Raw genomic sequence first — 14,145 nt, 5'->3', positions numbered from 1 at the left:
CTTTATTTAAGAGATAAAACTTCACTAACTTTTCATTAAACTGCGCTCAATTTCCAAATATAGTATAAATGATAGAATTTTAGAATTGTCTTTTGTAGTTAAACTTGGTTCTTGATCTCATGAAATGACTGGTGACAGGGCAAAGAAAAAACATCTGAACAGTCATTAAACAAAAACTCAAGCAACTTTATGCATTTTGTGCTATGATTTTGATATAATGGTCACATAGAGATTTAAATTAAACAATTATTTGTTTTTGTTTAATACTCATAAATGTAATGACCAAAGGATAAAATGTTTTAGTGTCAAGCAGATTATTATTTTTTAAAAAGTTCACAATTTAATATTTACTCTATATGTTATTCCTCCAAAATACATTTTGTAACTTAAGAATCTAGTTCCTTTACTACTTTTTTTTTTTTTTAATTATCATGAAAAATTAGCACATTCTTCACAGGCATGTTGGCATTATTTTACAAATTTCTGAAAAACATATCCTTTTAGTGATTTATTTGTGATTGTTTTTAACAAATAAATTAGGAAAAAACTGTTATCATTATAGAATTTTTATTTGCTATTGAAATAGTGTCTGGCTGGGGCTGTTGTTGGACTCCTGCTGTCATAGCCAATTGTATTGTTAAAGCAATTCATAACTAAAGTCAAAATGTTTCATTATTTTAGTTATGCTAAGTTTCCATTTGTATTGTCAAGGCAAGGGGTTAGGGCCGACAGATCCTTCAAACACGTTGCACAGATTGGGTCACAGACCCCTCACATGCCAGGTTGGGTCACCAGACCCCTCACATACCAGGCTGGGTCACCAGACCTCACACACAGGTCCATGCTAGGTAACTGGGAAAGATCCTGGGAGCCATTGGCAGATGACACAAGCTCGGTCCTCAGCAGCAGCTTACAGCAATAGTCTCCAGCAAGAGCAGCAGAAGCAGCAGCAAGCAGTGGCCTCTTGGGGCATCCCAGGGGCCCTGGCAGCAACAGCCTTCAGCAGAAGTAGCGGCCTCCCTCTAACACCCCCCCTCCCCAAGGCATCCCAGGGGTGGGGGCACTGTGGATCAGAGCCACTGGTCCTTTACACTTAAGTCCATAACCCACACCTGGGTGCACACGCGCAATTACATTAGACAATAACCACGGAACACCTGGGCGCACATACATATTTACATCAAATGTGAACATCTGAAGGGCCCTGACCATTTTGCTTCATTTTCCCTACAAATAGGATATTTTCATCCAGAATATAATTTATTACATTATAGTTTATACTCATATAAAAAACTTTTGATTGTTGTTATTAATTTATAACTTGCCACCTTCTTAATGGTATTAACTCTAAAAAAATTGAATTGATTCTTATAGGTTTTCTGTTTATGTACATAATCACACCAGCTGAGCATAATAAACTCACCTCTGCCTTTTTTCCATATTTATATCTCCTGCTTTTTTCTTGGCTGTCATAACATTTTCCCTTACGTCCAGAACAATGACTATAATAAGGTGATTTTAAAAATTCTTGTCTGTCCCCTAATCTTAAATAAAGTGCTTCAGTGTTTTAGTATTTGAGTTTTGATTCTGGTTTGAAATATTTCTCAGAAATGTCCTCTCGTTTGGTGCAACACCCTGAAGGGGGACCTGGAGTATATGTGGGGGGCACAGCGCAGCAGAGAACTCTTCCTATTTTTTTTTTTTTTAACAATTGTCCTGACAACTTCGAATTTACTTTTTCTCCTAAACCTATTTCCTTCCAAAACATGATTGTCATCATTTTTTCAACCATCAGGATGTACTGCTACAAAAATATCAACTCCCCTTCTCCTACTCAGCTGAATCTTACATAAAAGATATAAACAGATACATAATAGCCCTGCTTATCAACGTAAACAAAGTAAAAATAAATATCCTAAACAAAAATTAATAAACGCACTTGGCTGTTTCCTACACATATCAGATTATTTTCCTAGCATGACATCATACATATTCTATATATGTATGAGGGTACTTCAGAAAGTTGGTGGATAAATAGGATAAAACAGAATGTAAAGCTTTTCCATGAACTTTTTAAAGTACCCTCATATACGTGTGTGTGTGTGTGTGTGTGTGTGTGTGTGTGTGTGTGTGTGTGTGTGTATCTCTTACATATAGATGGTGGAAAATATACTGGGTTGGTCTATTCTATATGTTTCTCCAAATGAACATAAATACCTTTCCTCACTATGGAGAGTGTGTCCCCAATTTATTATTTGACCACAGTTTCCACAAAATTATACAAAGTGAATATGCTGAATCCTTAAAAGTGTTCTGGAGACAACCATAATGCTATTTATTTCCCTTCACACACACAGAGCCAGACTGAAATATAGATAGTAACAGAGGCTTTAGAATCAGAAGGATTGTGATTGAACGTCACTTGCTATTCACGGTCACGTATAACCAGCAGCAAGAATAGATGGAATGTAATAAAAGAATGAAATAAATGACTACTAACATCCTGTGTGCAGGTGTGTGTGTGTATGTGTGTGAATTCAAGCAAATTGAAGTATTTGTATTATGTACATACACTGTTAACAGTCTATGGAACAATAGTCAAAGTCATGTTCCCTAAAAACTACATGGAAGTCCATTCATTTAGAAATGAAAACATTCCCATTGTATCTACCCCATTGAAAGTACTATGCATAAAGTGAAAATAGGTACTGTGCTTCTGATTACGTAAAATAATCTATATTCCTCAAGAAGAGTTGATTTACCAGTTTAGTAATCCAGCCCATATTTGTTGAAACAAACACTAAGTTCCTGTGGTAGACACTTATGTTAAATATAGTTGTATTCCTCTTTAAATTAGTAAGAATGAACTTTTCCAGCTTTTGTGTGTGTCTGAGTAGTGTGTGTGTGTGTGTGTGTGTGTGTGTGTGTGTGTGTGTGTGTGTGTGTGTGTGTGTGTATAAATATATGTATATGAAGATTTCACATAAACCTCTCCTGTCAACAGATGTCTTTGGATAGAAATAAATAAATCATTTTAAGGAGGAGCATTTCTTGTCATGGTTCTTGTCTCCTGACAGTTATTCAGTGATGCAAAGCTGAAAAGGGCTCTGTGCTCATGGAGAAAAATAATTCCCAGGACTTGACAGGTAGAATGTACTAATTCCATGCCTCGAGCAGAAGTCTGCTGAGATAAACAGAAAAAAGATAGTTAGCGAACAAATTCATCAGGACCAGTATCATGTACTTCTCCCCTCGGCCTGATGGCTGATGTTGCGCTCTTCCTGCAAGCAACAAACCGTAAAACCAGTGCTACAAAACAGAAGCACCTGTAAGTCCATGGGAGCACAATTTTGCTCTACAAGGGATTTTGACAACTAACAACTAATAACCATCTGCCTTAGACACAGTTCAAGTTTTTAAGATGCATTGGTCCTCTTCCCAACCTGCAACCTCATCATCAAATTTCTCCCAGTGCGTGGCATCTTGAATCATAGAATTATAAACTATTAGAGCTAGACTAGTGGGCAATTATCTGAGGCACTCCCCAGACTTTCCAGATAGGGATAATGAGTGTAGGCTAATTAGATAACAGTTCCAGGCCATATACCAATTTTGGAAAAGAGATCAGAACACATTCCAGGTTTCAAAATCCTACCCGGTGTTCTTTTTTTATTTGTATTTTTTTTTAATGCTGGCCTTTTAAATAATGATTTTTTAAAAGTAAAATCAAAAGTAATCCAGCTAGAAGAAGCCTCAGAATTAACGTGCCATTTTGAGGAATATGATGGCACTGGTTTTTTAAGATGAGCATTTCTTACTCCCATCCCCAAGCAATCCGCAATCATTTTAACTTTATAATGAATCTTCCATTTTTCTTTTTTTTTTCCAGATCTCCCTGATGAATGAGTGAAGAAATCTTTGAGTTGGCAGCCCAAGTGTACAAAAACAATCTGTAGCACTGGAACTGAGTAAAGCTAACTGGCACATATGGGGAGTGAAAACATGGCTGTGGCATCATTAGCACCACGCGCTAAAAAACAGAGCTAAGCAGCCAAGTGTGAAGGTGAACCGGGCATGGAGAAGGTCTGGGCACCCTAAAATGGACAAGTTTTTCTTCGCTGTAGAGTTTTTTCTGGATGTAATTAAAGCCTTATTCTTTCCAGCTGTAGTGGCACAGATTGTTTTAAGATAAACTCAATCTATAATTAAAGAGCTCATTAATCATTTCCCAAATTATTTGTTGTAATATAAAATGGAGGTGGAAACCATTTCTGCTGTGAAAAAAATGGTTACAATATTGATAAGCATGGCTGTAACAGATGTTAATTAATGGCAAAGGGACCTTTGAGTTACTATTTATAGTTTTTCACTTTTGTACCTCCCTAACTAAGCAAGTGACTAAATACTCAAATATTCTTTAAAACAAAGTGTTCTGTACATTTAATACATTCAGCATTTTTTTAGACTTTTCATTGTGATATAACAATACTTACATGATTGTGATTTCAGATTAGATTTATTAAACAGACTCGATGTACCTAAATGTAACTAAATAGAAAATGAGATTAATTTTTACTGTGACTGGCAATTCATCCAGACAGTTTCAATGCTTCTTGCTACTCAGCTGTTCTCTTTCCTAGAACTTCAATCTTCATATCAGTTTTGAGATTAAAGCAATAAAGAAACTTGCCCAAAATAATGGGGAAAATCAACAGAACTCTGACCAAGTGATGGAAATTTCAGCTGTGGTTCCATGGTAAAGAAGTTCTCAATATAGGGGGTCACCAAACGTTGGTTTCCCTGGGAGACATCCAGGTTACCTACCCTTATTGTCCCCAATACCTATATGATTTATTTAACATTTGTTCCTGATTTCTTACTGCTATTAAAAATCATTATCAATAGTTGCATTAGCTTAGGATAGGTTTGGCCTACCTATACTTTTTACATTCCTTTTCTGCCATTGTCTCTACAGTGAGTAGAACTGAGTAGTGAACTGAGTAGAACTCAGGTAGTGACCTGAGTTCTAAAACATTTTAAACCTGAAAGACAACCAAAAACCCACTTTTCATTCCCTGATCTATTCTAGAACCAAGAGAACTAACATCATTAAGGATAACATTCTAAGGTAGAAAATGAAGCGTGCACTCCTACATGGCTTTCCTCCTTGACTACCTCATAACTAGCTAGTGTGCCATGGCCCTTGCTAAAGCTTAGAAGATACAAAAGCCACCAGGATTAATAAGAATGTTGAAAAACTTTTATTGTCTATATTTGAAATATATGTATTATGTAGAGACTGAATAGACCTGCAGTAAAATGTATTGGTACGGATGACTTGTTATAGTGATTGTTTTTGTCATTTATGGTTCAAAGTTACAATTCTATGAGTGTACTACAAAACGTTCATGGAAAGATTTGTATTATCTTTCAAGTCTATTTTTCCATGCATGTTTTGAAGCACTCTTGTGTATGCATTGTACGGTCATGCTTTCTTCTTTGTTGTTTTGTATTGTAAAAATAAAAAAAAACAGCAATAAGCTCAAAAAAAGTACAGGTTTAATAGAAAAATAAGTTCCAAATTTGTATTGTTTAAAAAGTTGACATTGAAAATATAATCACACAAAATGCTGATGCACATATACCATCCATGCACGTGCACAATTGAGCATAAGAAATCTAAGTCTAATGTGTTGGAAAACAATCAGTATAGAGCTAGTTGATTTAGCAAGTGAAACTGCCGAAAGTGGGTTTACACATCACCCTGTGAAAAACAAATTTTCGTTCATCGAAGAGAGCTATCCAAAAATTTTTGTTATATTTTCATCTCCGAGTTTTCTTACGCACTGTGAAAAAATGAAGTAATAAGCAATGTGTGCCTATGTTATAAAACTCCATATATAATGAAATTATCCAAGTTTAAATCAATGCCATAGATACCTCAAATAAAAAGTCAATTTCTGATATAGATTGACTTTTTTATCCAGTTTATGAAATCAAAATGAAGCCATTGGAATTTTGTTCTGTCAAAAGTTAAACATAAAACATTCCTCTGAATTCTACTGTAAAGTTGGTCTTAGCTGTCACATTCTACTAATGGAAATAGAAGCTACAACTATCAAAATTTACATATAAATATATATACGCACAAATAAATACATACATACACACATGTACAGACTGAAATAACTGAATTACCAAATATTAGCTATGTAGCTCTTGAACAAAACAAAAACATTCTGCATGATATTATGTTCTTTTTTGCTCTGATGCCCATCCTCAGTTGTGTTTTAAAGATTTCTGCCCTTGGAAAACCTGTTTTATAAATCAACCTAAAGAACCCAGTGTGCTGTTAGACATTTTGTAAAACAACACCGCATACTTCAGTTGAAATTTATTCAAAGTCAGAAATTTTAATTAGTCACATTATTCAGTGAATGGACAGCTAAAATCTAATCTTTTGAAGCATTTAGTACATTGTAGTTATTTAAAACAAAGCTTAAAATAAGAAAAAGCCAATGTGATGACTTTTTCTTATGTAAATATTTATCTCAGAAAGACACTCTAGAATTCACTTGCAAAAAAACAGCTATAAACACAACTGGGCTGCAATATTTTCACATTTGAACACCAAAATTAATATTATTCTTTTTTTTAACAGCATATTTGCTGAGCTTTCCCCCAATTAAAAAAATTCTGGGCTAAGATTAAAAGTCAATTGAAGGTGTCCAACATTTCAATTAATTAAGCATACAATTCATCTGTGATGAAGATCACGATCATATTTATGAAAAAAATATAAAAATTTAGTATTGAATATTGAAAAAATGATTTCTTCAGAAATGTACAAATATTTGGTATTAAAGACACATATACTGGAAAATTGATCAAAGTATGTAAATATGTAATAAGTATAACTATTCTAATTTGTTTTCTTATAATGTTTACACAATAATATTAAAAAGTTATTGTTAAAATTATGCTGCAAAATATGTTACTCTGAACTTTTTATAATTTTATTTTAAAAAGTTTTTGAAAATTGTAATACATTTGAGATGTAATACAAATGTAATACATTTGGGAAGTTTCTATATCTTAATACAGTACAATAATTTGTTAGTCAATAAAATACCTAAAAATATATATTTTGAAAATTATTTTTAACAAAATCTTTTACTTTCAAAAGTGCCTAGCTTGAACAATAAATCATATATTCAACTTATTAATAACATATACAGATGTCTTTCATTTTAATTTAGCAAATGTCATAACAACATATTAAAATTCTTTATTTCAAGATCATAACAACATATTAAAATTCTTTCATTTGAAGAGATTCGGAAACAAGAGATATCAGGGAAAATAAGGTTTCCAAGAGACCTTAAAGTGATTCTTAAAGACACCAATGCCAAGAATTTGTGATGAAAGAAAACGGTAATCATAAGAAAAAAATTAGTATTGTAACATAATAGCAACTGTTGTAAGTAATGATGGAGTTGTACTAATCAGGATAATTTAACTTCTCTTACTAACATATTTTGCAACTTTCTGGGGCTTAACACAATAAAGGTTTGTGCCTTTCTCCTGTCATACTGAAGTGCAGGTAAGCAGTAGTCTCTGTTCCACAGTGTCAGTCGGGGACCCAGGCCACTTCCCTCTGATAGCTCTGCCATGTTGAGGGTCTCAGAATCCTCTTAATTTTTGACATTCAGATAAGGAAAAGAGCTTGAAAGAGCTCAGGGAGGCTTTAGGGGCCAAGACTAAGAGGGACTCTTATCATTTCCTTTTGTCCAACACTGGCCAGAACTGAATATATGACCTTACCTGACTGCAAAAGGGCTTGGAGATGTCGACTTAGAAGTTGTCAAAGAAAAGAAAACACTGATACTGGTGAACAACTAGTAGATTTGTGCCACTATCATCCAACAGAGAGTAGTTATTTATTGAATATTATTAACTCACAGGTCCATTTACAGCTTATTAAAAGCAGTGCTTATTGCAAGAATACAATATCAAATGCCTCCACGGAGAAGCTAATAAAGAAAACGAGTAGAGCAGCCAAGGACGTAAGAACAGGAGTCATGGAAGGTGAGGCAACAAAAAAGCACGTGTCCTAGCAGAGGAACACAGATGCTGCCACCTTGCCTGAAAGCAGACATGGTAACTAGCCCACAGACAATTGAAGAGAATTTAGTTATATAGACTTTTACGAGAAAATAGCTGGTGTTCAAATTTCTTTTCAAATTCAAAATTTCTTTTAAAAGGGCTTTGCAGGCTAACGCAGTACTCATGGGCCCTTTCGTGTGTGTGTGTGTGTGTGTGTGTGTGTGTGTGTGTGTGTGTGTGTGTGTGTGTGTGTGTGTGTGTGTGTGTGTGTGTGTGTAAGGAGGGGGGTTACAAGCACTGAATTACTGACATTTAAAATATGAAAGAACTGAAGAATGGAAGAGGGTTACAGAGGCAATACAGTTGATAGCCACAAACATAAAATCTATGTTCACGGAGAAATGTGATTTGAAGCTCATAAGGATATATACTATGGTTCCAAGAATGGCTACAGAGCAGGAGACAAAGTGACAGTCTGACAACCAGGAGGAGAAACTGAAATGGTCACAGAGCAGCAAGCGGAGCAAGAGCCAGTATCTAAACATAGGGGCTGACCAATCTGGTGAAGCCGGCCAGCAGCCTGAAGGTGAACGAATAACCTCTGTTGTTCCTTCCATTTTATATTTTATCTCAATCGTCAAAATTACCTTTCCAGAAAACATTTCTCATGCTGAAAATCTGTTTTCTTTTCAAAAAGAGCTGGTTCTAACAAATGCCTGCACACTCCAGGCTGTACCACATTCAGTCCTCCTTTTGATGATCCAATTTCCAAGGCCTGCCTGAATTAGTTAAGTTAGCGTTTCAGTAATCCGGAATGGCACCTTATTTTAGCACCAAGAGGTAGCTTAGATATTGTTAACATAAGTGAAAATATAGATTGAGACTTCTCTCTCATGTACTTGGGGGTTAGCCATATATTGAGAAATATGTACTAAATGAAATAAAATAAATCAAGATTTTTTCTGAAAAATAAATTAAGTTTTGTCTCAGGTAGAATAACTTTATGACAAACTTTAAAGGATACGATGAATTCACCAAATTCATTTCTTGTGTCATAGTTTATTCATCATTACATTACAGTACATCTAATTAAAGCCAGATTAGTTTTTTGAGTATCTATATAATCGTGCTCAATTTTATAGTGATTATTTTTAAAGTAGTTGCCTTCATTGAATTTTGAACTGGTTTTGTAGCAATATTACTCTCTTCACCTCATTTAGATTTAATAGATCAAAATAATTACTTCTTATATCAGTAGGTATTGATTTTGCTATTATAAATTGAATAGATGGAATAGTTGAGAATGTAAGTTTTATCTTATATTTTCTATTTGGAGACTAAATCAAATGGGTGTTTAATTCAATTTATTTTCTTTATTTTGTGTTGTTAAACAATAACACGTAGAAGCAATTAATAGGTAGAAATCTTTTCACAAGTTGACTTGAAGAAATGATATGTATATTGTTGCTTTCAAGGTACTGAAAACCTCAGCATTGCACAGCCTATCAGGGAAATGGGATTCCTAGTAAATGTTTCAATGGACAGAAGAAAAGGCAATCAGCGGCAGACAGCAATACAAAGCAGGAAAGAAATGGCACCTGGCTTGACATTGGATGATATGCTTCATTATATGGTATGAGCCATATGGAAGGGAAAGAAGTGACTCGATTGAATTTTTGGTTGAAAGAATTGTCCTGTCATTTTAGGCTCTAACCTCACCTGTATGTCTGTTCCCAATCATCTAGCATTAGGTGATGTAAGAAGGAGACGTGCAAAAGTGTCAAAGTCAATCTTTCCACATTTGATCATGTTGCCTAACATTGACTTTTTAAAAAGTCATTTAATAGCACAATGGTGGCAGTTTCAAAGCATTCACAATAGAGAGGTTTGTGTACTATGTGAGCAAATGGAGTATAGAAGAACTTCAACATATTTTAATATGAATTTGTCACTAGTAATACTCTTAAGATGATGAATTATAGTAATATTTTAGTACAGATTAATATTACTAATTATGAGTTTTCTCCAAAACTTCCTGAAATTTCCTTTCTGAAATTTGATATTTTAACTTGGAATCAATATATCAATATATTTATCTTTATATAAATATATCTAGTGAATAATTTGTCACTGATATAAGTTCAATTTTTTTCATTAATTTCATTCATGTTCAGTTTAATAATTTATAAGTACAGTCATGTCCCACATTACAACTTTTTGGTCAACAACAGACCACAGACCCAACAATGGTCCCATTAGATTGTAATGGCTATACTACATACCCTAGGTATGTAATAGGCTATTCCATTGAGGTTTGTGTAAGTACACTCTATAGTGTTCTCATAACAAGGAAATCACCTAAATATGCATTTCTCAGAACATATCCTTGTCATTAGGTGATGCATGACTTAATTATATAGGGAGGGTCTATTTAGATTAGAGATAATTTAATAAATTACATGAACTCAAGATTTAATCCATTAAACTATATAAAAATAACTTTAATAAATGCAAAGGAGCTAAGGAATATTAGAAATCAATTTATAGTCCCCATTTATGTTTTTTGCAACATTGGATTTTAAATTCTACCTCCTGATAGTTACCTGCTTTTTGTGCATATATTGTTTTTATAATCTTTGCATTCTGAATCCAAATTCTGAATATTAAGTTTAATAGTCATTTTACATATTAGGAAGTTTGACTTTTAGAATGATTAAAAATATAAATAACAATAAAAATATTCTGATAACAAAGTAAGGCTAAGTTTAGTAATATATTCTAAAATTTTCAGAAACATTGTCCATTCTGATCATATTTGTGATTTTTCTAGTCTAGAAAAATAGAGGAACTGGGAGATTTATATTGTATAAAATAAATTATATTCATATAAAAATTAAATCTCTCTGTGACATATGAGAGGGTACTTCAAAAACTTCATGGAAAATAGAATTAAAAGATAATATGAAGTTTTAGAAGACTCCTCTTGTGTACACATATATGAATATATGTGTATATATATATATACACACACACACATACAGTATATGCATATATATTGCATGCATATATACTGTATGCATATATATTGTATTTAAACATCAAGATATTTTCAGGAGAAAATAAACATGTGATCTGATCTTGGGCTCTTTTTTAAAGTGCTGGAACGATACTCTATTTGTCACTGGCCTGCTTCCCTTTCTGTTCTCTGGCCAGATTATGAGTAGAATAATAAAACAAAGACCTGTAAATAACCATAAGTAAAATATTGCACAAATTACTTACCCAAGATCGGAGAACTCTTTTTGGGTAAAGATAGAACTAGAATAAAGTCTTCCTGACCTCTACCACAGTGGTTTTTGTAAGCTGGTACACCTGTCATAATTTACCAAATGTATTTTATTTCACATATATATATTTATCTGCACATGTATATTGAGTGCTTTGTACAATAGGCTCACCACATATTTAATTGAATAGTTTTCCAAAAGTAGCACTTAAATCATCAATTTCTTTTTATATAGTTCTAGTTCATGTTAGCACAGACAACAGAAACTACATAAGAGACAAAAATGAAGTTAAACCAGTATGGCTCTTTGTTCAACAAAACATTCCTTGGCAATCATGTTACTCATATCTCTTTTTTTTCTCTCTCTCTCTCTTGTCTTGCACAAGCAGAAGACAGTTCAGCCTCTTATGGAATATAGCATTTTATAGCAGATGCATAAGAAATGTTTTAGCATTTTCAAATGCCCCCTCCCCTTACTGTTGATTTCTGTGTTAGTTTTGCCTGACTGGCTCTGAGAAGCTGTGTTGTGCTTTCTATTTGGATGATGTTTTAGTAACAATTTTAGTCTAAAGACTCCATTCAATTGGCCTATGAAAATTTATTAAGCTCATGGTGATGATGCTGAACAAAGGATAAATTAGATTGCCTTTTTTATTGGTCTGTCCAAAGCTTTTCTGTTACTTGATCATGCTCTGTTTTTAATACAGCTGAAGGCAATTAACTTTAGAAATAAGACAATTTGTTAACACAGAACAGTTTGCAAGTCTTCCTGTAACACAATATGATACAATAAAGACACTGTACTTTAATGTGCTTTAATGTAAAGTGTTAAATCATTTCAATTAATTTTCTTTCAATTCCAAATTAGCAGAGTATTTAAATGTGTAGTTACTCTGTTTCATGAATCTGTCTGTTCTCTTATCTTTCAAAATTGAATGTCATCCTGGAGTTAAAACTGGAGTCTCAACTGTAAGAGTAATGAGGGTCTTAAATTGTTTGGCAGACTTGGTAGTACTCTGTAGCTCACTTTCTTTTAATGCTTGCCATTGGAATCTTGAGTAGGTATTTTAACTACAAAAAAAAAAAAATCAGTTTTTCTTCACTCTAAGATTTATTTTCATGCTTAAAGATTGATAATTTAGTTAAATACCCATAATTCATATCTCTGCCATACACTGTTAATATTACAGCAAAGAATCCATTGAAATGACAATATAAAGTTGTTAATATTTATTGTTCAATACAGTTCTACACCATTTAAATTAGAAAAAAAATCTATTTGAATTGGTTAATGTTTCTATAGCATTTAAAGTACACAATTCTATGGAACTGAATTTTCCTTTTTGTTACAATATACATCCTAAAGAAAATGTGTCATAAAACAAGTAAAACATGTTACCAACCTTCTCTGACTTTAATTCAATCCCCCTCCCCATTTTCTTTCAATGTTGGTCTACAAGTCTGATATCTTAGAACCAAAATAGATTGGCTAAATTCTGTAATAACTTGGTATGTCAGAAGGTACTATTCCAAGAATTCTGTGATGAAGGATAAATCTGACAGATGCAATGTGTCTATCTGAATTACAGCGACAACAAAGTTTAAGAATTATCAAAATTGCAAGCATTTGCACTCGCATTCCTGACATTTCCTTATTCTACTGAGATTATAAATATCAGAATCAAAATATTAGTTCAAATTTGAGAGTGAGTTGGGGTACTATACCTGTAAGAAAAAAAATCTAATTGATTCATTTTCAGAAATAATTCAGGCCCAGCCCAGAAGTTGTCTTACTGCTCTAGCCCATTCCTGGGGGAGTCCCTGAATAGATAAAGTTGTCCTTGAGATGGTAATGAGTTAATAGCCCTTTACTGTTCTCTTCATTTCCTACTGTTTCTCCTTTCATGGAGTTTTGGGTGGGCCTTTTTCATGGGATTGTCCTGAGCCCTCAGACAAAGAAATTTCCTACAAGGGGGTAGCAAATTGGGGTACTCTTAGACGTCATCCAGGAAGATTGTGTACCCCAACCAATGAGAAGGCAGGGGCAGGGACTTGCACACTAAGGAATAAATTGCTTGTTGTAGCCCTTTTCTGTGTGCCTGCCCTCAGACACCTGAACCTTGCAAGGCTGTAATTAAAGTCTCACTTCACTGTACCTCATGTCTCCACGTCCATCCTTTTTCCTTGGATGGGTGAGGGCATTTCTCACAATACCCATATTTACAGTTAACTATTGCTATATCAAGTAGAGTATCCACACAACTAATGCGTTACAATGATGAAATACAAAGCAATTGGATACAGTGTCATATTTTCAAAATATAAAGATCAGTCTGTTTTTATGAAATGAACGAAAATTTGCTAAATTATCATAAATTTATGAAGAGGAAGATATGATTTTAATTGAATTTTCCTTACCCTAATCCTATCTACAACACATCTTCCTGATAGGTTCTGGACGTGACCAGCACCATCTTGGATATGACCTGTGCCATCTTGGATGTGACCAGCACCATTTTACACACACTCAGCACAAAAAGGCCCCCAGACTTTCCCTTATGAGATTTCATAGTTTCTGAAAAATAAAAACTCCTCCACACCAACACCAAACCCCTCCCTGATTACATCAGCCTTCCTTACAGTCTATATAAGCTCTCCCACCCCCAGGCCTGGTGCTGTCCTCCATTTTGAGGGCAGCCTGGCAGATTTCTTTCCTTTAATAAAGCTTGATTGGTAGCTGGCATCTTGGCTCA

This window comes from Cynocephalus volans, chromosome 7 (genome assembly GCF_027409185.1).
Source record: "Cynocephalus volans isolate mCynVol1 chromosome 7, mCynVol1.pri, whole genome shotgun sequence".
In the NCBI taxonomy this organism is placed as follows: domain Eukaryota; kingdom Metazoa; phylum Chordata; class Mammalia; order Dermoptera; family Cynocephalidae; genus Cynocephalus; species Cynocephalus volans.
This window is presented reverse-complemented; position numbering follows the sequence as displayed.